This window comes from Rosa rugosa, chromosome 6, assembly GCF_958449725.1.
Source record: "Rosa rugosa chromosome 6, drRosRugo1.1, whole genome shotgun sequence".
NCBI classification, from domain to species: Eukaryota; Viridiplantae; Streptophyta; class Magnoliopsida; order Rosales; family Rosaceae; genus Rosa; species Rosa rugosa.
In genome coordinates this window covers 25,712,540-25,736,233 of record NC_084825.1, presented here as the reverse complement: position 1 = coordinate 25,736,233, position 23,694 = coordinate 25,712,540, and the positions used below count along the sequence as shown (strand labels likewise).

Below are 23,694 nucleotides of genomic sequence, written 5' to 3'. Positions count from 1 at the left end.
TAATAGAGAGACTGAATTCTCTATTAAAATCTTCTGATGAAAAATATCAGAACCTGCAGAAAGAAATATCTAGATATCAAGATCATCTAGAAAAAATACCTGTTATAATCCACCAATTGGAAAAATTGGAAAACAAACTAGATTATATCAAGGAACTTCCAAAAATGGAAGAAGAAAAGCTAACAAGTGTTAGTAGAAAAATCAATGAACAGCAAAAAACGCTGGATTCTATGAAAACTATACTGAAGGACAAGAAAGTGCCTACAGTAAAAACAAAAAAGGCTAATGGATTCAAACCATTAGAAAGACCGGAAAAGAATCATGTTCCAAACATGATTTTTCTGGATCCCTCAACTAGTTCTACTAGTATTTGGTATGAAAACCTGAAAGAAACTCGAGATGTCAATATGACGAGCATCTTCGGGAAAAAGAAAGGAGTACAACTCCTAAATGCTGAAGAGTTCGAATACAACGAAATCGAGCTTGAGGTAAAAAAACGCCTCAATTCCAAAGCTAGATTTCAAACAAATCTACAAAAGGGGAACATTTGACCTGATGGATAGCCATTATTTCAAATTACTGGAATTTACAACCCCCTCCACAACAGGAGAAACAGATCTACTACTGATCACTCCTGAAGAAGTTGCCAGAGCAAGAACAAAAAAGTATCAATTTATGCACATCGGAGCAGTCCAAGTTGGCATAAAATTACTTGTTCGCGAAGGAATAAACTGTTCAGTTCTATGTGTCTTGCAAGACAATAGACTAACAGATTTTCAAGCTAGTCTATTGGGAACCCTTGAAGCATCTTTATGCAATCAAGTGGCATATTTCAACTGCTTCCCAAATTTCTCTACCAGCTTGAAAGATGCAGCTCACTGTCTAAGACTGAGAGTCAAGACAGATGGCATATCTATGAAAAATGATATGCAAGAACTCGCAATAGTATACAGAATATACTACAAACTGATGAGTACCACAGTAGAGCCAAAGACAAGGATATCAAATATCCCTAGTCTTACTACTGGATTCCTCACCAGTCAGAAGAACCATTCACAACAAATTCATAAGGTTACTTGGAATGAAGTAACTTTCCCTATTGAATGGAAATTATCTGGTCCGAAGCTACCAGCAGAAAGTGCAAAAGCTAAAATTTATGAAAGTAGAAAGACTGGAGAAATCAGTCTAAATATTGACAATCATAGAAAAAGTGATGTCTGTCCTGAAAACCTCAGGATAAACAAAAATCTTCTCAGAAGAAGCTACAGAGAAGCTAGTGTTAGTGGTACAAAAAACTCTGAAGAACCATCAGAGTCCATCACTGAAGAAGAACTAGAAGCTGATCTAAACAGACCAGTTAATATGCTTAGAGCACAAAAGCTCTATGATCTCTATGAAGAAGCAGAATTCTGCGAAAATCCTGAACGATTAGACAAACTAATCAAAGAAATGAAAATTTTCAATCCAGGAAAGGAAAGAAAACTCCTTCCATACCTAGATATTGAAATGGAAGAAGGAGAAAGCTCCAAAACTTTCATCATTAGAGAAAAGAGAAAACTAAAACTCCCTATACAGAAAGCCCCTACGGGCAGAAATGGAGAAAGAAATTCTCAAAGATTTGTCCCAGAGGACAAGATACCCAGAGTACCGATTTCTAATTATGGTATCTGGCTAGATCTAGACAAAGCTCTAGACAAGAGAAAAACTCTTGACCAATGGGTAGATAGCTTGATGATGGCCTCTACTCTTACCCTTGGAAAATTTGAAGCTCCTGATCTTCAGATGTACTTTGAAACTACTCTCACTGGAGTAGCTAAGAAGTATTACTTCTCTTTCAAAGAGACAGCCAGAGGAAAAGAATGGCTGGAAGAGATCAAAACTTCGAAATCTCTGTATGATTTTGCAGTACCCCTGTACGATCAGTTCTGTGGAGATCTCTCAAATCTGAGTGAAAAGGCAAAAGAAACGGCCAAATCAAATATCTATGCTCTCAAAATCTGTGACATGAGATATTTTGAAGAATACTTGAATGAATTTCAAGAATATTACTGTACGATTGGTGAACTAGAGAATACTGATCTAGTCAACCTGTTGCACAGGAAACTCCCTGAACCATGGAGAACAGCTGTGAGAGAAAGCATAGCTGAAAAGCCAATTGAAAGATTTTCAGTTGGAAGAATTGCCGACAGAATCCGGCAATTACTAAAAGAACAATGCAAAGCCAATCTTAGAGCTAAGATGGCCAAGAAACAACTCAAAGGAGTTGAAAATTTTTGTTACGGAATACTGGATATGCCGACCAACTGGGGATGTCATGAATCCAAATTCCACAGAAAGAAGAAAGAAAAATATTACTCTAAAAATTTCAAAAAGAGTAATCAGAAAAAGGATTGGAAATTCAAGAAAAGTTCCAATTACAAGAAACAACAGAATGAAGATCCTAAGAAGAAATTCTTCAAGAAAAAGAAGAATACTCATCAACATAAACAACCAAGCAAGAAAGCTTGCATATGTTGGTTATGTAAAGCTGAAGGGCACTATGCCAATGAATGCCCGGAAAGGGTAAAAGATCTACTAAAGCTCTCTTTGAAGAATATGAGCATATAGTAGAAACTGCAAACATGAAAGGCTACGAAATAGCCTATTCTAATGATGAAGAAGACGACAGGACAGTTTACTCTGCCTGGTCTGAAGAAGAAGATTCATCTGAGTCTGAGACAGATTCTGAAGTAGATAGAGTACTTCGAATCCAGACAAATGAATGTTTTGAAAATCAAAAACTGGGAAGAAAGTAAGACAGAATCCTTAATGTCTTCTTATCAGGTGAACCCTGGTACATTCGTTTGTGACTACTGCTTATGTCACGAAAAGGATGGTCTCCCTATGTTTTGTGAAGAGTCAAAAAAGACTTATCACAAAGAATGCTTCATAGCTGAAGCAAGAAGAAAAACCAAGAATGGCCTTGTCAGCCAATTGGTTGAACAAGAATATGAAGAATATTTCTCTGAGCAAAAAGGGAAAAAAGTAGAAACTTTGTTCCAAGAAATCATGGAACCATCTTCCTCAAAAATAAAGGAAGAAAAAATCGATGAAGATATTGAACTGGTTGAACCACCAGAAATTGTTCCAGAAGAATGTAAACCATTCATTCCAAAGGAACAAGCTCAGGAAAATGAGCTTCAACAATCAAAAGTCGTCTCTACTAGTAGATACAGCAAGTACATAGAGATTGGACTAAAATTCCCTGATCACAAAAAATATCATCTACATACCTTTGTAGATAATGGATCAGGATTTACTGTTGCAAAAAGATTTGCAATTCCAGAAGAACTCTGGAAAGAAGATAAGAAAAGAACTGCTACTGGTGTAACCTTTGACGGAAGCCACCTTACAATGAACAAAGTAGCAAAAAATGTTCATATCACCATTGGTGGAGGGACATTTATCATCCACAACGTTTGGCAATCTGAAGGCCAAGGATCAGATTTCTTGTTGGGTAATGATTTTATCCTCTAACAAAGATTTATCCAGGATGAAGACGCGATAGGCTTCAGAAAAGGAGAACGGGTGTTCTGGGCAGATAGGCTTACTCAAGCCAAAAGTGTAGTAGGTCCTCACTTTACTACCCAATATCAGAGATCACAACAGAATAGTGGTGATCTTACCCCCTACAAACCCAAATTTGAACTCATACTCCAAATCAAACAACAAGAAGAATTACTTGTTGAAGAGTCGTCTTCTGAAGAAGAAGAAGAAGAAACTAGTGAAGAAGAAGAAGCTAGTTTCATCCACGAGCATAACCTCAAGCACTTTCAAAATAAGCTTGAGTCTCAGAAAATTCCCACTCTTGAAAAAATCAAGAAACTACTCGAACAGAATATCGATGTAGATCCTCAGAAGTTTTGGGAAAAAGACCCAGTGGTCTGTGAATTGAGATTGCATGACATGAATGCTATCTGTCATGTCAAAGCCATTCCTTAGTACAAAGAGGAAGATAAAAAAGAATTCAGAAAAGATATTGAAGATCTCCTGAACAAGAGATTAATTCAGCCTTCCACTAGCCCTCATCATGCTCCAGCATTCTACGTGAGAAATCATGCAGAAAATCTAAGAGGAAAAGCTAGAATGGTGATTGACTACAGAGATGTCAACAAGAAGACTGTCAAAGACGGTTATCAAATTGCTCAAGTAAGAGTACTGATCAACCAGCTCAGAGGAGCTAAAGTCTTTTCAAAATTCGATGCAAAGTCGGGTTTTTGGCAGGTCAAGATGCATCCTGAGAGTGTACCTCTCACTGCATTCGGAACACCACAAGGACATTACGAATGGTTAGTAATGTCTTTTGGTCTAAAACAAGCTCCCTCAATCTTCCAGAGAAAGATGGACAACATCTTCAAACATGTTGCGGAGTTCTGCGTCGTCTACATAGATGACATTCTGGTCTTCTCCAAAAACAGAGAAGAACACATGAAACACCTCCACGAGGTTGTAAAGCTGATAGTTCAGCATGGAATTATCCTAGGGGAAAAGAAAATCTTCTTTACCCTTGATGAAGTTGATTTCCTAGGAATAAATATAAAAAATGGAGTGATAAAACTTCAACCTCATATCCTTGAGAAGATCTGGAAATTCCCAGATAGAATTCCTGATGCTAAGAGTCTAGAGAGATTCCTTGGTGTCATAAATTATGGGAGAGATTTCATTCCCAAAATCTCAGGGTTAACAGCGATGTTATCTCCTAAGACAAGTTCCAAAAGAAAATGGAACTTCACAGAAGATGATGAAAAAATTGTGAAGCAGATAAAAAATCTCTGCAAAAACCTTCCTCCTCTACAACAACCAGAGGAACATGATGAAATTATCCTCCAAACAGATGCGAGTGATAATTATTGGTCTGGTGTTGTTCTGGCAAAAACGCCTGGAACTGACATTGAAAAGATCTGTAAATTTTGTAGCGGTAAGTTCAGCCCTGCAGAACTGAATTATCCCACAGGGGAAAAAGAAATTTTAGCTGTCAAGAAAACAATTTTAAATTCTCCAGCTTTTCTTGGAAAACCCTTTACTGTTCGCACCGATTGTGCTAGAGTAAAGAATTTCAAAAATTTCAAACTTGATAAAGCTGCTGATAGAGGAAGATTAGCAAACTGGCAATTATTTCTTAACCAATATGATTATGTTGTTGAATTAATTGCAGGAAACAAGAATTATCTTCCAGACGCCTTGACCAGAGAACTGGCAATGTTCAGCCGAAAAAATGACGACGAAGGTCGCAATCCCAGAAGCAGAAGAACTGGGAAAGAACATGAAACTGCTGAGGATCCAAAAGAAAAAATCCTCAAAAGATTCCTGCTAGGCCCAAAAGGACTATCCACAACTGATCAATCCCAGGGTAAAGGATTGGCTAGCCCGTCTAAAACGGCAGACGGTAAAGGCTCATCAAGACCGTTAACGGCTGTTGCTTTGCCAAAAAGCAAACCTACTCCAACTGGAGTAATAAATGTCTTTAATTATGAACTTCAAACATTTGATGCTCCTGTGTTCAGAACTGGCAGGAGAATAGCTTACCACCAGAAAGCAATTCTGGATAATCTTCTATTTGCTTTTCAGGAAAGAAGCAGTGGTCTAATGTTCCCAGCTCTCTTTGCACTTGCTGAAGAACTCTATGAAAATGCCAGACCACAGTTTGAAGAACTTCATACACAGCAGAGTGCTGTTAGAAAAGAAAAAATTCACTTCCTAGAAGATCCAGAAAGTGCTAGGGTCCCTATCATAGCACTCAAAGAATCAGACTGGCATGAATTCCATAGTCTGATAGGAAGTCATAATTCTGAGGACCGTATTCCTCCAACTCTCTTCATTATTGCAGGACCATATGTTGAAAGATACTTATTTAATGTTCAGAGTGAACATCCTCAAGAACACAAGCTCTGGCTTGTTGAAAATGGTTTTGTCCATAATCTGTGGACCAAAACTAATGATGATCTCAAAGGCTTGCCCCCTATCATTGTCAACACAGTCAAAAATATTAGAAAAAATGACTGCATGCTTCGTCTGAAGTTCAGATCCACTCCTCCAGAATGGATCCAGAAGGCAAATGGTGAGGTTGAGTATATTTCTCCATATCATTATGTGAGAATTATTCAAAGAAAATATCTTCAGCCTGCCTGTGTTGGATACAATGGCCAGCCAAACTCAAGCATCCCATGGATGAAAGCCATGGCTCTAGAATATATCAAAAAGATCATCTCTGAAGATATCAACAATACCTTCCTGGCAGCAGGAGAAAAAACTATTATCACTGCTTACAATCATCCTGACATAGTCAGCAGTGACCTGTTCCTATCTCTTACCAGAAAAGAGATAGATTCGACACTGGCATGCTTACAGTGGGTGGAAAGACTTGAAACTGACAAACACTACAAGATGTATGTTGATACAGATGTCGAAGATAATGCATCAACTGTTAGAATGGCCCAGGCAGACAACAACTCCTTTGTCTTTTGCCACAACTCAGAGACTGATGAGAACATGTGAAGCTACAGGTGAAGAATAAGCACCGAAAGTGCAACTATAGAACTTTTGACTTTATCAAAAGCTACTTTTGCTTTTTCAAAAGAAAAGAAAAGGACATGTCACCTACTATCTTTATGCCTTCCCCATCCGACCTCTACCAAAAAGAGCACTCAGGAAAGCAGAAAAGTCACGGAGTTGTTCTATACATTTTTATGTTTTGAATTCTAATTTGAGTTCCGCTCCCTATATATGGAGCCTTAGTTTCAGTTGTTAAGGCATTCGAAAATTAGAGAGAAAAACAGAATCAGAAAAATTGAGCAGAAGAGTCTTCTCTCAAATAGTATAGCAGTGTGCTTCCCTTCCTGTCTAGTGTGAAGTAGCGTGCTTTCGTTACAAGTAAGTATCTGTTCTCATTCTTATGGATAGCTAAACAGCTTTTTGCTGTTTACCTGAGAATGAGGCTCTGAATGTTTAACATGTATGTACATTTGAATAAATAAGTTCAGGTGGTTGCTCACCCACTTCTTCAACAAATATAGTTGTCATTACATTTCCTTAATTATAGTTGTCACTATGTTTCATTATGTTTCACTATCTAGATGCATGCATCCTGTAGAAATCCAAGGTTTTAATTGTACTATTCACCCGAAAAAATCAGTTTTAAAAACCAAAAATTAGGACAAGCAGCAGTGATCCCGCCTGTTAAAGTAACCGTTAGGCAGGAAGCCGTTAGGTGAAAAACTTAGGCATGTTGAAGGCTAGTCTTGTTTTTGTTTTTGTCGATTGAAGCAAGGTTCTTTTTGGTTGAATACTATTACTAAAGCCACTGGTCAACATAGGATACAAAAGGCATTATTCTGAAAAGACCTATCCCTAGTAGTCTTTTCCTAAAAGTAATAGTGTAATACAAGAGTGTTGGGCACTTGGGCAAAATACAGAAGTTTTTTGGGTATACAGGAAGAGACCCTTAAATCAATAGTATACCACACTTTTCCTAAAGCTAGTTAAATCAATAGTATATACCAACTAAGTAACAGCTCTCATATGACAACAATCAATACTCCCCCTCAAGCTGGATCCAGAAGATTGATGGTTCCAAGCTTGGAAAGCAACCTGAGAAACTGGTCAGAAGTAAGAGATTTTGTGAAGATATCTGCAAGTTGATCATGGCTTCGAGTGAAAACAGTATCAATCACCTTGTTTTGAACTTGAGATCTAACATAGTGGCAATCAACCTCGATATGCTTGGTGCGCTCATGAAAAACTGGATTGGCAGCAATGTGCATTGCTGCTTGATTGTCGCAAAACATAGGAATAGGTTGATCATGATGGATGCCTAAATCAGATAGAAGATATTTCAACCAAATCAACTCACAAGCAGTAGAGGCCATGGCCCTATATTCAGCTTCTGCACTCGATCGAGCAATTACAGTCTGTTTCTTGCTCTTCCACGACACTAAATTTCCACCAACAAAAGTGCAATAACCAGTGGTAGACTTCCGATCACAGGCATTTCCAGCCCAATCTGCATCAGAGAACCCCATTATCTTTGTATGTTGATTATTTTGCATTAGTATTCCTCTTCCAATGGAACCCTTGAGATATCTGAGAATCCTTTTGACAATCTGCAGATGTGCTTCAGTGGGTGCATGCATAAATTGACTGACCAGACTTACTGCAAAAGTAATGTCTGGTCTTATAATTGTGAGGTAGATCAACTTCCCAACAAGTCTTTGGTACTCACCTATATTACAGAGTTTATCACCTTCCAGTTTTAGTTTCAATTTGCTGTCAAGGGGTGTGGCACGAGGCTTGCTGTCCATTATCTCAGCTTCTTCCAAAAGATCCATTAAATACTTTCTCTGGTTTAGAAATAGCCCCTTGTAAGATGTGGCCACTTCAATACCAAGGAAGTATTTCAACACTCCTAAATCCTTAATGGCAAATTTATGATGCAAGGATTTCTTAAGAGTGTTGATCTCATATCTTCATTCTCTCCTGTAATAATAAGATCATCAACATAGACAAGCACCACTAATCTCCCAGAGCTACCACTTCGAACAAACATAGATGAGTCTGCGCTGCTTCTTCTAAAACCGTTTGCTTCCAGAACAGAACTGAGCTTAGAGTACCATGCTCGAGGAGACTGTTTCAATCCATATAAGGATTTGTGAAGTCTACACACCAAACTGGGATCACCTTCGTGAGGATGACCTGGAGGAAGTTGCATATAGACCTCTTCTTCAAGATCCCCATGAAGAAAAGCATTTTTTACATCCATCTGGTATAATGGCCAAGCATTATTAACTACAACAGATAGGAGAACTCGAACTGTGTTCATTTTGGCAGCTGGAGCAAATGTCTCCTTATAGTCAACACCAAAAGTCTGAGTGAATCCTCTTGCTACCAACCGAGCTTTGTGTCTTTCGATTTCTCCATTTGACTTGAACTTTGTTTTGAAAATCCATTTGCTTCCTACCACTCTTTTTCCTTCAGGAAGTTTAACCACACTCCAAGTTTGATTTTCATCCAAAGCTCTCAGCTCTTCTTTCATAGCTGTAGACCAGACACTTTGTTGTGTGGCTTCTTGATAGCTTTTAGGTTCTGATGCATTTGAGATTTCAGAGAGAAAAGCAGCATGAGCTTTTGAGATCTTGTTGTAAGATACAAAGTTCTCCAGGGCATACTTAGTGGTGTGCACTTTGTAGTCTTGCAGCCTGAGAGGAGGCCTCCTAGTTCAAGTAGGATATCTTCTTGGAATGGGGATAGCTCGTCCTGGTTCTGGAATAAGTTCTTCTGGGTCATCAAGGACATCATTTTGGTAGTCACCATTGTCCTGAGCAGGAGAAAAGTGAGTTTCTAGCTCAGGTGATGTATTTGGTACATTTGGAGCAGTGAGATCTGTTCCTATTTGTTGCATGTGAACATCATCTCTTGGTAATTCCAACTGAGAGGTTCTGCTATCCTGTGAGGTTGATCCAGAAATTGGCAGAGAAAAGAAATCATGAAAGAACTCCCCCTGAGGAGAGGAATCAGGAGCACTAAAAAAAGAAGTGTTCTCAATAAATCGAACATCCCTCGATACAGACAGCTTATTAGTGTTTGGATTAAAACACTTATATCCCTTTTGTGTAGTTGAATATCCCAAGAAAATGCACTTTACAGCCTTGGGATCTAACTTATCCCTGTGAGCATATTGCACATGCATGAAACAGACACAACCAAAAACTTTGAGGTGTGTAATGTCAAGTTTTCTTCCTTTCAAAATTTCATAGGGTGATTTGAAATTAAGGACTCTACTTGGCAATCGGTTTATAAGGTAAGCAGCAGTGAGGACTCCTTGTGACCAAAATCTTTTGGGAACATTCATTTGAAACATTATGGATCTTGTCTTTTCAAGGAGGTCCCTGTTTTTTCTCTCAGTAACACCATTTTGTTGTGGTGTTCCTACACAACTTGTCTGATGTAAGATCCCATTTGTGCTTAGAAGTTGTGACATGATTTTAGACATAAATTCGGTACCATTATCTGATCTGAGAGTGTGGATTTTAGTTGAGAACATAGTTGTGACAAGATTATAGAAATCTTTGAAGGCAGACACAAAATCACTCTTGAGCTTCAGAAGATATAACCAAGTGACATGAGAAAAATCATCAACAAAGGTAACAAAGTACTTATAACCATCAAAGGAATCTAGAGGTGCCGGTGCCCAAATATCAGAGTGTACAATTTCAAAAGGTTTCCTAGCTCGAGATACAGATGAACCAAAAGCAAGTCTAGTAGACTTAGCTAGATGACATATTTCACATTGAAAAGGTTCTTTACACAAATTTGGAAATACAGAAGACAAAACATGTTATGAGGGATGAGCCAAACGCTGGTGCCATAGCTGATGTTCTTGAGCTAGACTAAGATTAGCTTGGGAGACTTTGGTAACTCTAACATCCTTTGGGAGGTAGTATAGTCCATTAAGGTAAAAACCTTCACCAATCTGCTCCTTGGTGGCTAGATCCTGGAAAACAACCTTGTCAGGATAAAAAATGGCAAGGCATCTTAGAGAATTGGTAATCCTTCCAACTGACATTAATTTGAAGGGAAAAGATGGTACATACAAGGCTGTGGATTTTATGGTTTCTGAAAGAATATTTATTTCCCCTTTTCCTAAAACTGGCACACCTCTACCATTAGCAACAGAGACATGAGAAGGAGTTGACAATTTTTCAAAGTTTTGAAGCTTAGAGTTTTGGTTTGTCATGTGATCAGTGGCACCTGAATCTATTATCCAAAAATCATTCATACTACTTACATGTAAAGCTATAGAGAAAGCTTTTAAGATACCTGGCACATCATGCTAAATTATTCCATCTGCCTCTGCTAGAAAACCAGCGAATTTTCCAAGTAAGGCTGTTGAGTCTTCAGTAACAGCCTCTTGTTCATTTCCTTGCTTCAATTTGATGTAGGCTGCAAATTCATTTATCAGTGCAGCTGGATTTGCAGTGAAGTTTAGTAATCCCTCAGTGGCAGAAGCAACATGATTTGCGTTGTGACCATGATTTTTTGGAAAGAACCTGGTATCTCTGGCTTGCTTATCAAACTTGGGTTTGAGTTCTGGATGCAGTATCCAGCACCTCTCTCTGAGATGCCCAGGATGATCGCAGTAAGTACAGTGAAGATCGGGGCGTTTACCTCTGTAAGGTTTCTTCTCAGCTGGCTTATGATCACTTGCAAAAGCTCTAGCTTCAGAGACAGATGTCTTTGAGTCTTCATTCATGAATTTTCTCCGAGTCTCTTCACGCTGAATGGTAGAGCAGATGCTGGTCAAGGTTGGTAGTTCAGGAGTCATGAGTATGTGGCTGCGAAGATCTTCATACTCAGGTCCTAAACTGGCTAGGAGCTGGAACACTTTATCTTCTTCAGCCCTTTTTTGTAGAATAGCTGCATCTGTGGTGTGAGGCCTATAGATATTTACCTCATTTCACATGTTTTTCATGATGCCAAGATGATGAACAAAAGAGGTTGCTCCTTGCTTGAGACTGGTGATGTCTCTCTGAAGTTGAAAAACTCTGGCACAATTATTTTGGTTGCCATACATTTCTTTCACAGATTTCCATATATGCTGAGAATACTCAGAATAGTTAAAGATCACAGCAACAGATGGCTCCATAGAATTTAGGAGCCATGACATGACTAGCTGATCTTTGCTGAGCCATGCTTCATAATCAGTAGATAGAGGTGGTGGGATTTGAATGTCACCATTAATGTAGCCGAGCTTGGATCTTCCACCAAGAGCAAGAATGATCGCTCTTGACCAAGATATATAGTTGAACTCATTGAGTAAAACTGAACACAAACGTTGATTTGGGTTTGAATCACTCTCATAACTTTTTGGTGTAGAGGAAGAAGAAATGGAGCTATCTTCTCCAGACATTTTTAGACACAATACAGAAGAAAGAATCAGACAGGAAATTGGTCCTGCTCTGATACCATGTGGAAATGATTAAAGAAGAGTTTCTAATTATATAATGCAATGTACACAGATTACACATATATATAGGGAGAGGTGCAAGTCACGATCTCCAGACAAGCATGCTCTAGACAACTCATGCACATTCCATACTTCTCCTGATGCATTCACCTAGGGAGAGGTGCAACTGCACATGTTCTCCTATCCCCATACTTTTCCTAAAGCTAGTTAAATCAATAGTATATACCAACTAAGTAACAGCTCTCATATGACAACAATCAATAGGGGGAAATCAGCATCCAAAGCCATAACTCTTTCCCTGCAAGACCTTGATTTGATACAAGTTTCACAACCCAAATCAGGGTCAAGAACACAAATTGGGTCCATACAAATTTGATGCAGGAACTGTAACATTCATGCATGTACCAAGGTGTGGCTGTGGGGCAAGTGCTTGTTCCTAAGAGAAAAACAGGAATGCGTTCTACCAAAAGAATAAATGTTGTGGTGAGTTTGAATTCCAGTGGATCACCAAACAGTTCCAATATTGGGACTGAATTAAACAATGGGATCCTTACTCTGACCAGCCAAACTAAACTGACCATAAAGGTTGAATTGATGCTCATATATAATGAAGAAGAAGTTTGCCAACATGGACTGCACTAGAGTTATGTCCTGAATTAATATGCAATTGCATCTGCCAAGAAATTGGCTTCTCTTTTGACGTGCTTGAAGATTATGCTTAATAATATGTTGGAGACAACGAGTCTATTAAGAATAGCTTGTCACATAAAGTGACAATGTCAATCTATTATTTAGTGCTGTCATCATACAGTATAGTGATTTACTGCAATAGGAAGGATATTTCAACCAAACTAAACCATTTTTAGGATAAATGAGAACAGTATAGGGTTTGAACAGAAGCACCCTTGTTAATATATGCAGATTGCCACTTATTTACTGTTAGTAACTAGTGTCCTGAACCAAACATAGGATATCCGTTATCACTTAATATTGGCTTGTAGATCAAATCATAACAGTATATGTGTATATGCATGCTGCTTGTACTCTACTTAAGAACACAAACATACCTGGAGCTGCAGCCATTGCAGATGCATGATGACCAATTGCTCTTCCTTAATGTAGTGCACTTGGTTTCTTCTCCTCTGAGCTATCCTTGATGAGAGTTCTCTAATGGGCAGAGCGATGTATTCTCTTGTTGGTGTTGATAGCTAGAGCAGGGACCAAGTGGTTCCTTATATAGGCCAACGAGTCTAGGTACCTTCCCATAAAGGTTTCCTATACCGATTAGCAATAGGAACAACATTCCTGATTCATGTACATAACCTAATGCAGAGAGGTATGATTAATCATGTAAGTTCCCTCAATGAACTGGGAATCCTAATTGAAATATCAATGACAATTAAGTCTGATTGCTTGTTCTGCATCAAGAGTAGCAAGTTGCTTGTTCTTTAAGTTGACATTGATAAGTCCAAATAATCTTACATGGCTAGCTAACAATGCTTTGACCAATTAATATAATTTTATATGAGAATTTAAGTGACATAGCTATAGAGATCACATGGTGAAATCTGCAATTGCCTAAACATGCATTCTGTTGAGAGTAAATGGTATATGTGCTTATTCATATGCATGCTGTGGAAAATTTGGAATACAACATTCTTATGCTCCTATGTTATTGATTCTTGAACATTATCTCCCTCATTTCCCCTCACACATTTATGGATTGCAGGCTTCCTCCTGTCATATGATCTCAACTGCCAACCTTGATTAGTTGATTGCATCCCCAACTGTACTTCTAGAAACATGTGGAGGTATTTCCATAGTAATAAGTACCAGTGATTTTCCTCTGTATATGTATTTCCTTTCATTGATTCTTCTCTTAACGTTACTGTTGGATTTTTGAATGGTAAGAGCAAGATGGAACATTTCAAAACTCTTAGATTACAAGTTCTAGCTCTCTTCCTAATTCCTATCCAACTATTTCATTTCTCAGCTGCCTCTTATGTTGGTTTTGCTCTTTCTTAATTTTCTTATCTTTCGCTTGATATGATAGGAGCTCAAATGCAAGGAGAGGATCAAACTAAACTAATAGATAAATATGAATATTTAGCATTATATATAGATGAAGCTCTAAAGCTATGGTATGTTAACATTTCTCATACATCAACTATTTTTACCACTTTAAGGACTCATGTTACCACTTTGAGGACTAATATTACTATTTTGAGGACTCATGTGGTAACTAAGAAAATTTACCACTTTAAGAACTCATGTTACCACTTTGAGGACTAATATTACTATTTTAAGGACTCATTTTACCACTTTTAAGGCAATTGTATGCATGTCATATGTTAACACATTGTAGAATTTGCCCTACAACAAATCCAAGCTTCACAAAGAAAAATAAAGAATGAAAAAAATAACAAACCAAGATCTAGCTGGTCTGATCGATACATCTATCACTTGCATTGTAAACTCTTGACAGTCTTCCCAGACACATCAATTTGTATGGTGCAACTCATACTAGCAGACTTCTTCTTCTTCATGATCAACATCAACTCCACATTTCCTCTTAATTTTGCTTCGTTGGTCAGCGTTAACACCCCACCACTCAATTCAGTTCCAAGAGTTGAACTGCTTGGCAAAGCATCAGTATTTAAACTCACCTCGACGTTGATCTTCTTGGTGGGTTTCTTATGTGCATATAAATGTCTAGCAGGTTCCACTGTGATCGTAATTGTCATATATAGTTTCATTAGGATTTGCAAACATTTTGAACTACTTTCCTCTTTGCTTCAGTAATTGACATTTGACAAAATTCATATCTTCCATCTCTAACATCTTTCTTATTCCTTATCTCGTCGTAGCACCATACCACATGGAGTTTAAGGAATCTAAGAGTTTAATTTGTTTAAAACAGACAACAGATAGGAAATATTCAATAAGTCAAATGAGAATTTCCATTCAAGTCAATTATCCCAATAATCCTAAATGAATCATAACCCAAGAATACATTATTTGGACAAATGGTGTCCAGAAGGTTTATCAAAACTCTTTCTTAGTTTACATAAGAAACTCTTCCATCTTTGAAAAATGGAGAACAGGTGTGTCCTTAATTATGTTTATGTATCATAAATGAATGAAAAAGAAAAAAATATTCAAAAATCAAAACCATCAATTTTACTTTCACACTTTTGGTAGGATTCATTACTGTCATGTAGGGTGGCATTCAAGCAGCTTCAAATAATTAATTAAATCAGGTGTCAGAAAGCACTAGCTATAAGCAAATTTGTATAATCTGGTATCTGAGTATTGCAGGATTTGAGAATTGTTGGAGCATAAGGACATTTGGAGTGGATTCCAAAAGGTCATAAGCCTTCTTAACAGTTCCTCCCATCCCTTTTGTAAGGTCAGTGAGAATCAACTCTGCCCCAAAGGCAGCATGGTCAAAACCATCTTGTACCTTTTCAATGCGGCCATACGGCCATAAAAGCCGTACTGATTCCCATGTTTCCTGATGTTGGCTCTATCAGAGTTGTCTGTAAATGAATTTGACGTAGCAGTTACACAAACCTGAAGCTGTAATGTATAAAATGAAGACAAATTTGTCTGATTAAAGAGTTATGACACTACAACAAATTTCCCCAATAGCACCCTTTTTTTGGGGACGAAAAACTCATCAGTCACCATAGGAATAGTATCACACTGATATAAAAGATCAGTGAGGGTTTTTTTGTTGTCACTGTCATCAGTGGGAATGAGTACCAATTTAGTAAAAATTAAGTAAAAATATGATTATTTAATAAGACAAGCCCACTGTATCGGTGTTTATACCCACTAACACGGCGTCCAATGCATCTCTCCTCCCTATTTACCACAAAAACTAATCTCTCTCTCTTCAATCCTCATATTTTTGACATTGAAGTTTTTCTTCTTCTCCTCTCTCACTGTGCTGCCGTTCCGGGTTTCTTTCCTTCGATTCGTTTTATCTACTGCGGATCCACCAAATTTATCGGGGAACTAGCTGCACCGATGAAGAAGGAGTTGCAGAGGTATTAACTTTGAGTTTTTTTATTTTGTTTTGACATCTGAATACTTAGGGTAAAGTAATTGCAGAGATACTTACTTTCCCCATTTTTGATTTATAGCTTTTGGTTGTTTGACATCGTTTTGAACCTGGAAGGCTCAGATCTACAAAAGCCCCCAACTTCCCAGGTTCGATATCGCCGGATACACGACACGCGTCACCGTCCCCTTTACTTTTAAGGCCTTAAGGTGAATGATTGAGGACTATTCATAATCAGTAGCTCGCTAACATACCCGATCTATCAATTTATGGCTTTTCTGAGTCTTCTGTGGTGGGATTTTGTTAATTTTCAGTTTGGGTGTTTTATTAAGTTCTGAATTGTGAAATTTGAATCTTTTGGGGCTAGTTTAGTTTTTTGAATGCTTCTTTAGGATCAACATTGTTTGAGTTGTTTGATTTTCCCAAATTCATGATTGAAATATTAGGTTACTGATTGACTTGTCTTGATTTGGTTTATTTCAGTTCAGTAGTATCAAAATTCAAAGTTTCATTGTTATTCTACTATACTTGTGATCTTTATTGATGTGTTCTTGTATCAACAATAGTTGGTAATATTTGGTATTTCTAATACAGTAGCTCTCAGCCTCTATTGGTAATTACTTTCATGCGCGCGTACTCCTTGCTTAACATATCTGAGTCTACTTCATCAGAGTTGGTCCACTATTGATATTAACCTTGGGCTGAGGTATCTCTTTAGTAACAAAGACATCTTCTTCATGGAGTTGAGTTCCAATGCTTCTGATGTAAGCTTGCTTTGACTTTTTATATATTTATAAAATGTTTTCTTGGAAACCTTGCATGAATTACATACCAAATTTATTTCAGGTGCTATACAAGATTAGATTCCTTTCCCTCACATATAAGGAAATTCAGGTTAGTTGATGTTCCTTGCATTGCTTTAACATTAGGAAGTGTGCTACTAGATGACATGCTATTCAGCATTATTCATTGATTTACAAAAAAAAAAAATGCAGATTAAATTAGACCAAGAGAGAGAATCCTCTCCTATGTGACTGGGGTACATGTGTGACAAAGGAGGTGGCTTGATCAAGAACTTGGGAATTATAGCAAAATCTGGAACTTCATGTCTCTTTTGTTGTTATATTGAACTTTACATTTGTTATCTATTTCGAATGCAATTGTTGGAAAGGTAAAAGTTATTAGAACCTATTGTTTGTTTATTTGTCTTTAGTTTGTATAATAGTACTGCTTTTGTGTGAGGACCTTGTTGATCTAGTTAAATTAATTAATTATAGTTTGCAGGGGTTGATGTTAAATATGAAGAGATAATTGAAGCAACCTCAACTGGCTCCAGTTCAATGATTTCCAAGATTGTTCAAATGGTTAGTGAACTTACTTTTACTCATGACACAAACAATTGTTTTGAGCAACCTTTCTTTTGTGCAAAAACACCAAGTCATTGAGGATATTTATGTATCTGTGCAAGGAAAATCTCTTTCTTTTGTTTATTTTTCATGGGAAGGGGATTGCAATGCAGGAAGTTTTATGTTTGATATCTTAATCAGTTAGCATCTTTACTCATTAGAGAGTACCTGCATTTCATTTGTCAGGTTGAGGATGCTCAAGGCCATGAAGCACCAATAGAAGGGCTTACTGATTCAATAGCTGGATCTTTTGTATACAGTATAATGACTCTCAGCTACAATATTTGCTTTTTGGTATGTGGTGATTTTTCTTTCACGTAATACAAGTGTTTACAAAAATGTCATTATGGTGAACTTGAAGTTTTGGATAATTGTAAATGTCAACAGAAACAAAGGGAGGTGGAATCAGAAAGGATACAGAAGATGCCGGAGGAACATGCAGCCGTGAACCTGCTTTCTAACTGTGCTCGAGGCTCGACATGGTAAAATATTCCATCTACTAACTTTGATTTTCCTTTTTGTCTGCATGCCGTCAATTTCAATTTGTCTGCATGACTGTTGTTAATACTTGTAAACATGCGCAGTGCATTTGTTGTTGCATATGTGCTTAAAATGTGTCTGACATGGTTAATATGAAGCTTATTTTTAGGCAAGTAATTGAACACCACCACTTAAAGTAATGCTGTGTTGTTTTTATGCATGCAGAACATCACTGGCAGATATGGTATGATTGCAGAAAAGAATACATCTACCTTTGTTTTCTTTAAGGTACTAACTTCTGCATATAAATATGTGTTGGGATAGTGATTTAGACTGTTGCTTGAAAGTGGCTATTAGTTGTCGATTGTTTGGTTTGGGGCTGGTATATTATTCTGAGTATCTTGTTTTGCTATCAATGTGGAGTTTTATAATCCTCGTGTACAAGAACTCATTATTTTCCTTCTTGGCATGGACAATTTTGGTTATGTGCTGTTAAGATGTTAAATTTTGGATACTAATTGAATTGAATAAATTTGCTATGTTGGCTACTTTATATCTCAGTTTCATTCTTGTGTATGTTGCGAGTATTTTATTGAGCTTTTCATTTGTTTGACAGAAATTATAGAAAAGTTGCTGGAGGAGAGGTAGCAGATGCAGCTATGGGGAGGAACATGATGAAGAGATTTATGTTGTATTTTATTTGAAGTTGTATATGAATTGAGGAAGTATATTTTAGAATTATACAGTACATTTTGGTGGGCCAAATTGTTATTTTTTTTTATATATTCACCAAATTTTGCCACTGATGTTGGTGGCATTGAGAAAACACACTGATACAATAACAGTGGGAGAGAAAAAGGTTATATGCTGCATTGGATTTTGGTATGTCACTGTTGTTTTAACAGTGTGGATTGTCCCAATAGCACATTAGCACCTGCAATAGAGGGGACTGATATCTCATTAGTAGCTGCATAGTGGCTAATGGCCATTAGCCACTATTATCAGTATGCTTTGTCCCAATAGAGACTAATTCAAATCAGTGGGGTTTGGGGAAATTTGTAGTAGTGTGAGGCTCTTAGCTAACCACTCCAGGAGTTATCAAGCCTTTCTTTTCAGCATCATTGAACATAGCAAGTGTTGATCTGCACCAAAATAACACCAAACATTGAGAATTCTAGACGCCGTGAAGTAACATTTGTGTCATTTTCTAGTCACAGAAATTATTCACCAAACAATGCGGTAGTATTTCCTGCCTTCAATTCTGGGTCTACTACTACAAATAAAACAAAACCACCTTTATAAATTGCATAGCTACATGATAATAATCAAATAAGGCTTCGCGCACAAAGAAATCATGTGTTATTAAGAATTGTCTGTAGGTGGAATTTTTTTCTTATCTAGCAGTAGTTTTCTTTTGACTCTTAAAGAGGCATAGACTTCAGCTTATTTACTTCCAAAAGGGCAAAACTGCAAAAGGCAAAGTATAAGAGACAATAACAAATGCCAAAGTGAAGAAGGCTGGGTACAACTATTACTAACATGAGTTGGCATGATTTCCTATACGTGGTGAAGTAGTTAATCATTACTGCTTTGCTTAAGTTTGGTGGAGGTTACTACAGGACTCTAACTCTCTTTGGGCTAAGGTCCTCAAAGCAAGATATTTTCCTGATGTTGATTTCAGATACGCCACTAAGGGGTACCGTGCTTCGTGGGGTTGGTCTAGTCTTATGGAAGCAAAAGACATGATCATGAAGGGAACATCTTGGCAAGTCATAAATGGTCTATCTATTGACATCTGGAAGGACAATTGGCTTCCACCACCCCACTCGGGCACTATATCCCTTGGAGCTAGAATTCCCCCTGCTATGCCTGTGAAAGTTCACTCCTTAATCGATTGGGATCTACGAGCCTGGTCTCTGGATCAAATCTTGTACTTACTGCAACCGAGAGTGATTAACCTGATTCTTTCTATTCCTATTGGGGATGGGCATGGCACTGATAGGCTCATCTGGCCCTGGAACAAGAATGGCACATACTCGGTTAAATCGGGTTACCATTGGTTGCATACCAATCGACTAAGGACATCTACTTGCACCAATCACTCCTCCCATACTGTAGAAAAAAAGACTTGGAGACTAATTTGGAAAATGGAATCTCTACCCAAAATCAAGAACTTTTTTTGGAGAGTACTATCTGGAGCTACACCTACTCTGCTAAACCTATACAAAAGAAAATGTTCTCCTTCTCGGTGCCCTATCTGTGGAGACTTTGATGAATCAATTGAACACACCCTACTTCTTTGTTCATGGGTTGAGGTGGTATGGTTCGGGTCCTCTTTGGGCATAAGAATCAACAAGCAGAGAATAACAACCTTTGATAATTGGCTAATGGAGTTATACAAACAAAACACATCAGCATCTGAAAAGAAGAGATTGCTTACCTTGATCAGCTTCATCTGCTGGAAGATATGGGTTGCAAGGTGTGAGTACATATATCAGAGGAAACCGCTCTGCCCCCAAGCCATCATCTCCAGTGGGATCAATCAAGCTAATGAATTCTGGCAGGTAAATAGGCCGATTCCACCTGCTATAACTCCGTTGTCCATGCCATCTACCAAATGGATCCCTCCTCCTCCTGGGTTTGCAAAAATAAATTGCGATGCCTCATGGTCTGATCCGTCTTCTACAAGTGGCTATGGAGTCATGATACGTGACAATCTGGGTAATGTCATTGGTGGCTCTGCTAGATCGGGCATTTGTAGGTCGGCAGCAGTGGCTGAAGCATTTGCCATCTTGGACGGGATTAATGCTACATGCATTGGATCTCAAATTATCAAGGGTGATGGTAGAATCGGATGCTCAACAGGTCATTACTTGTGGTGACCCGAAAGGGGGGTCCCACAGCGCCGCGACTCCGAGCCAGTGAGGAATCGACATGTCACGAATGGCATCTCGATAGCTCATCAACCCGAAACCGCAAGGCCTTTTGAGTTTAGGTTGTTGGTTTACAAAACACTTTCTTGGACAAAAGTCACAAAACATTCTAGCAACCGAACAACATATTTTCGCAAGCAGAATTTAAAGTGAGCTAAAAGATTTGGGCTTACAATAGGAGCCCAATTTGGAAAATAACAAATCACGAAGTAAAAACAAGTATGAGAGACGCGCCCCAGGGTTACGGGTCTCTCGAAATTTTGTAAATGAGAGAATAGAAAACAAATAAACAAATAAATTAGTAAGAAAATAAATAACTAAGTTACTTCAAAATCCGATAAGGGACCAAAACCTTCATTTTGATAAAACTAAAGAGAAATGCGCCAAGCCGGGCCATGTGCCTCCCCTGTACGCTTCCCGACCACATGCTCGAAACCTGCACACTATAGTAGGGGTGAGCTTTCGTCCTCGCATGCCCAATAGGGGCCGACCCAACCATGCTAGGTTTGAAAAATAATATACTTGAAAATATTTACTACATAATATTGTGCACGTTTATCGAAAAATGCTTTAAGAAAAGTGGCAACCACAAACATTTGTTTTCTTTCATAAAACATATGCAGTATGCTTCACACACTTGGAGCTCCGAGATACTTACCTGCCGGCCAATATAAATCAAATCGGTGACCGACCTAGTTCGTCCTGAATTCGAGAACCAGCCAACTACTCTGTAGTCCGTATGACTACAAGTAGCGAAAGTGTCCATTTCCTGGCTCTGAGTCTCCTATGACTGGTTCACTGTCTATACTTATCTTTCCTCGACAAGCATAGGAGCACAGCCCCATCCGGAGGTTCACGGTTATCGACACCGTGGGATCCCTAGGAATCAACGCGTCTAGGTCCCATTCACTTTCAGGTCACAAGTACAAACATACAAGGGTACAGTATCTCAACATGCAAGTCTAGCCTCGGTTTTCGCAATTAGCAATTATCAGTTCTAAAAACACATGTATCACGAGGCATCGACTAATGAACAACCAAAAACGTTCTTACAGGCAACATACTATCTTAGTATAGCAGTCCACATATACTGAAAAGCCGCTAACAAGGAAGGGACAGCTCACCCTACCTAGATATGTCGGCGTATTCCACACTCTGGTGCTTTCCGCTTAAGCTTCCTTAACGATCGTGTTTCCTAAACCATTACTTAGTTTGTAAGTAATTATCCAGGTAAACATCATGATCAACTCTAAGTATTCCTTTTTATTTCAATGAGGCCATTAATTACTTCTTTTAACCTTTACCAATTTGGGAAACTAACTTCTTTCTTAAAAAGGAAAAACGTCCTTATCGCTCCGCTAAACTATCGCCATTCCGAGCGACTAAAGTCTAGTCGATCCTCACGTTTTACGAGGTCGGTCAACCTTAGTCAACTCTCAGAGTTGACTTTTGACCTTTGACTTTGACTTCTGACTTTTGACCAAGTATTCCCTTATTTACCATTATTTCTTATTTATCAAAAATAAATAAGTAAATAATTATAAATAAAGTTTTACTCTTACATTTACCCATTTACTTTTCCTTTTTCACCTTTTCACTTTTACTGTGATTTTCACCTCCACACTTTCACTTTTACCCTTTACCTCCTTTTTACCGAATTTACCTTTACTTTCACCTTCTTCACTTTTTACCACTTTACCAAGGTAAAACTCATTTAATCCAACTTTTACTCTTTTCTTCATTTTCTTTCAAAAATAAAGCCACTTCTTTTCTTCTTCCTTTTCTTTTTCTTTTGGAGAAAATAACACAACAACAATCACTAAATCTTCAACACCAAAATTCCAACACTTTGAAAATTAGGCTAATAAAGTCCTACTAATTAAACCATCTCCAAATCTCTATTTTTCACAATTTTCCACCAACCAAATAATTCAACCGAAATTAAAATCAACCAAATAAATTCCAAAAATTCTAGGGTTTGTCCAAAACCCATTTCTTACCCTTTCTTCTTCAAAACTCACGGCCTAAGCCTCCTCCATGGCCTTCTTCAGCTACAAATTCGTCCAACATCAATATCACCACCAAAAATTGCGAAACAAGGTTGCATGGGTAGATCCTTACCACAAATCCTTGCCAAACCCATAGCCTAGCCTCTTGGTTTAGGGGAAATTGGGTTCATGCAAACAAAATTACAAATCAAGATCAAAAACTCAGATTTGATAAGAAAGATGTATAGATCGGAGGCTAGATTAGGATGGATAATACCTTGATTTGAACTTGGAAAGAAGAAATCACAAAAAGCCCCAATTTAGCTTCGGGTTCTAAGGTTTTTGGAGGATTAAATGGTTAAATTTCATGATTTTGGTTGGAGAAATGGAAAGAGGGGATGAAGAGAAGAAAATCTGGAAATTTTGGTGGGGATTGGGATTCCGGTGACGGCGGCGATTTCCGGTGAGGATGAAGACAGAGAAGCTCTCGGGTAGAGAGAGAGAGCTGAAGTGAAAAATGAGAGGGTTGAGGCTAGGATTTGGAGAATGGTTCCTTAAATACTTCTCCCCAATTTTAATTGTGAAAAGTCTAAGTTGCCCTCCTTTTGGGCCAAATGGGCTTGGGCTGCTCAATTTTATTTTTCTCTTAATTTTCCTTAAGCCCAATCCGAAAATACATCTTCAAACATCCTTATTTCTCCGACACTTCACCGAATCCATTCAGGAAAATTTTCCGGGCTTGTCCTAAGCCTCGATACTTTAAAAATAGTTTCCTAGACCCAAATTGGATTTTCTCTAATTTCTTAATCCTTTTAATGGCCTC

The 23,694-nt window shown here is 38.0% G+C and overlaps 2 long non-coding RNA genes across 6 annotated transcripts; one reads left to right on the top strand and one right to left on the bottom strand.

The window, feature by feature from the left end:
• The first annotated feature begins 15,847 nt into the window (after positions 1–15,847).
• Positions 15,848–18,704, top strand: LOC133717524 (uncharacterized). Of its 5 annotated transcripts, none has more exons than XR_009849694.1 (10): positions 15,848–16,050; positions 16,147–16,273; positions 16,736–16,828; positions 16,911–16,958; positions 17,060–17,235; positions 17,349–17,428; positions 17,657–17,764; positions 17,858–17,952; positions 18,176–18,238; positions 18,567–18,704. It is a non-coding gene; the product is annotated as an uncharacterized LOC133717524 (long non-coding RNA). The 5 variants fall into 5 exon arrangements; XR_009849696.1 differs by having other exon boundaries at positions 17,342–17,428; XR_009849692.1 differs by having other exon boundaries at positions 17,060–17,428.
• On the bottom strand, positions 18,565–23,376 carry LOC133717525 (uncharacterized). Its single transcript, XR_009849697.1, has 4 exons — positions 23,149–23,376; positions 22,884–23,036; positions 20,391–21,326; positions 18,565–19,092 (listed from the first exon to the last, which is right to left on the bottom strand). It is a non-coding gene; the product is annotated as an uncharacterized LOC133717525 (long non-coding RNA).
• Positions 23,377–23,694: the final 318 nt, after the last annotated feature.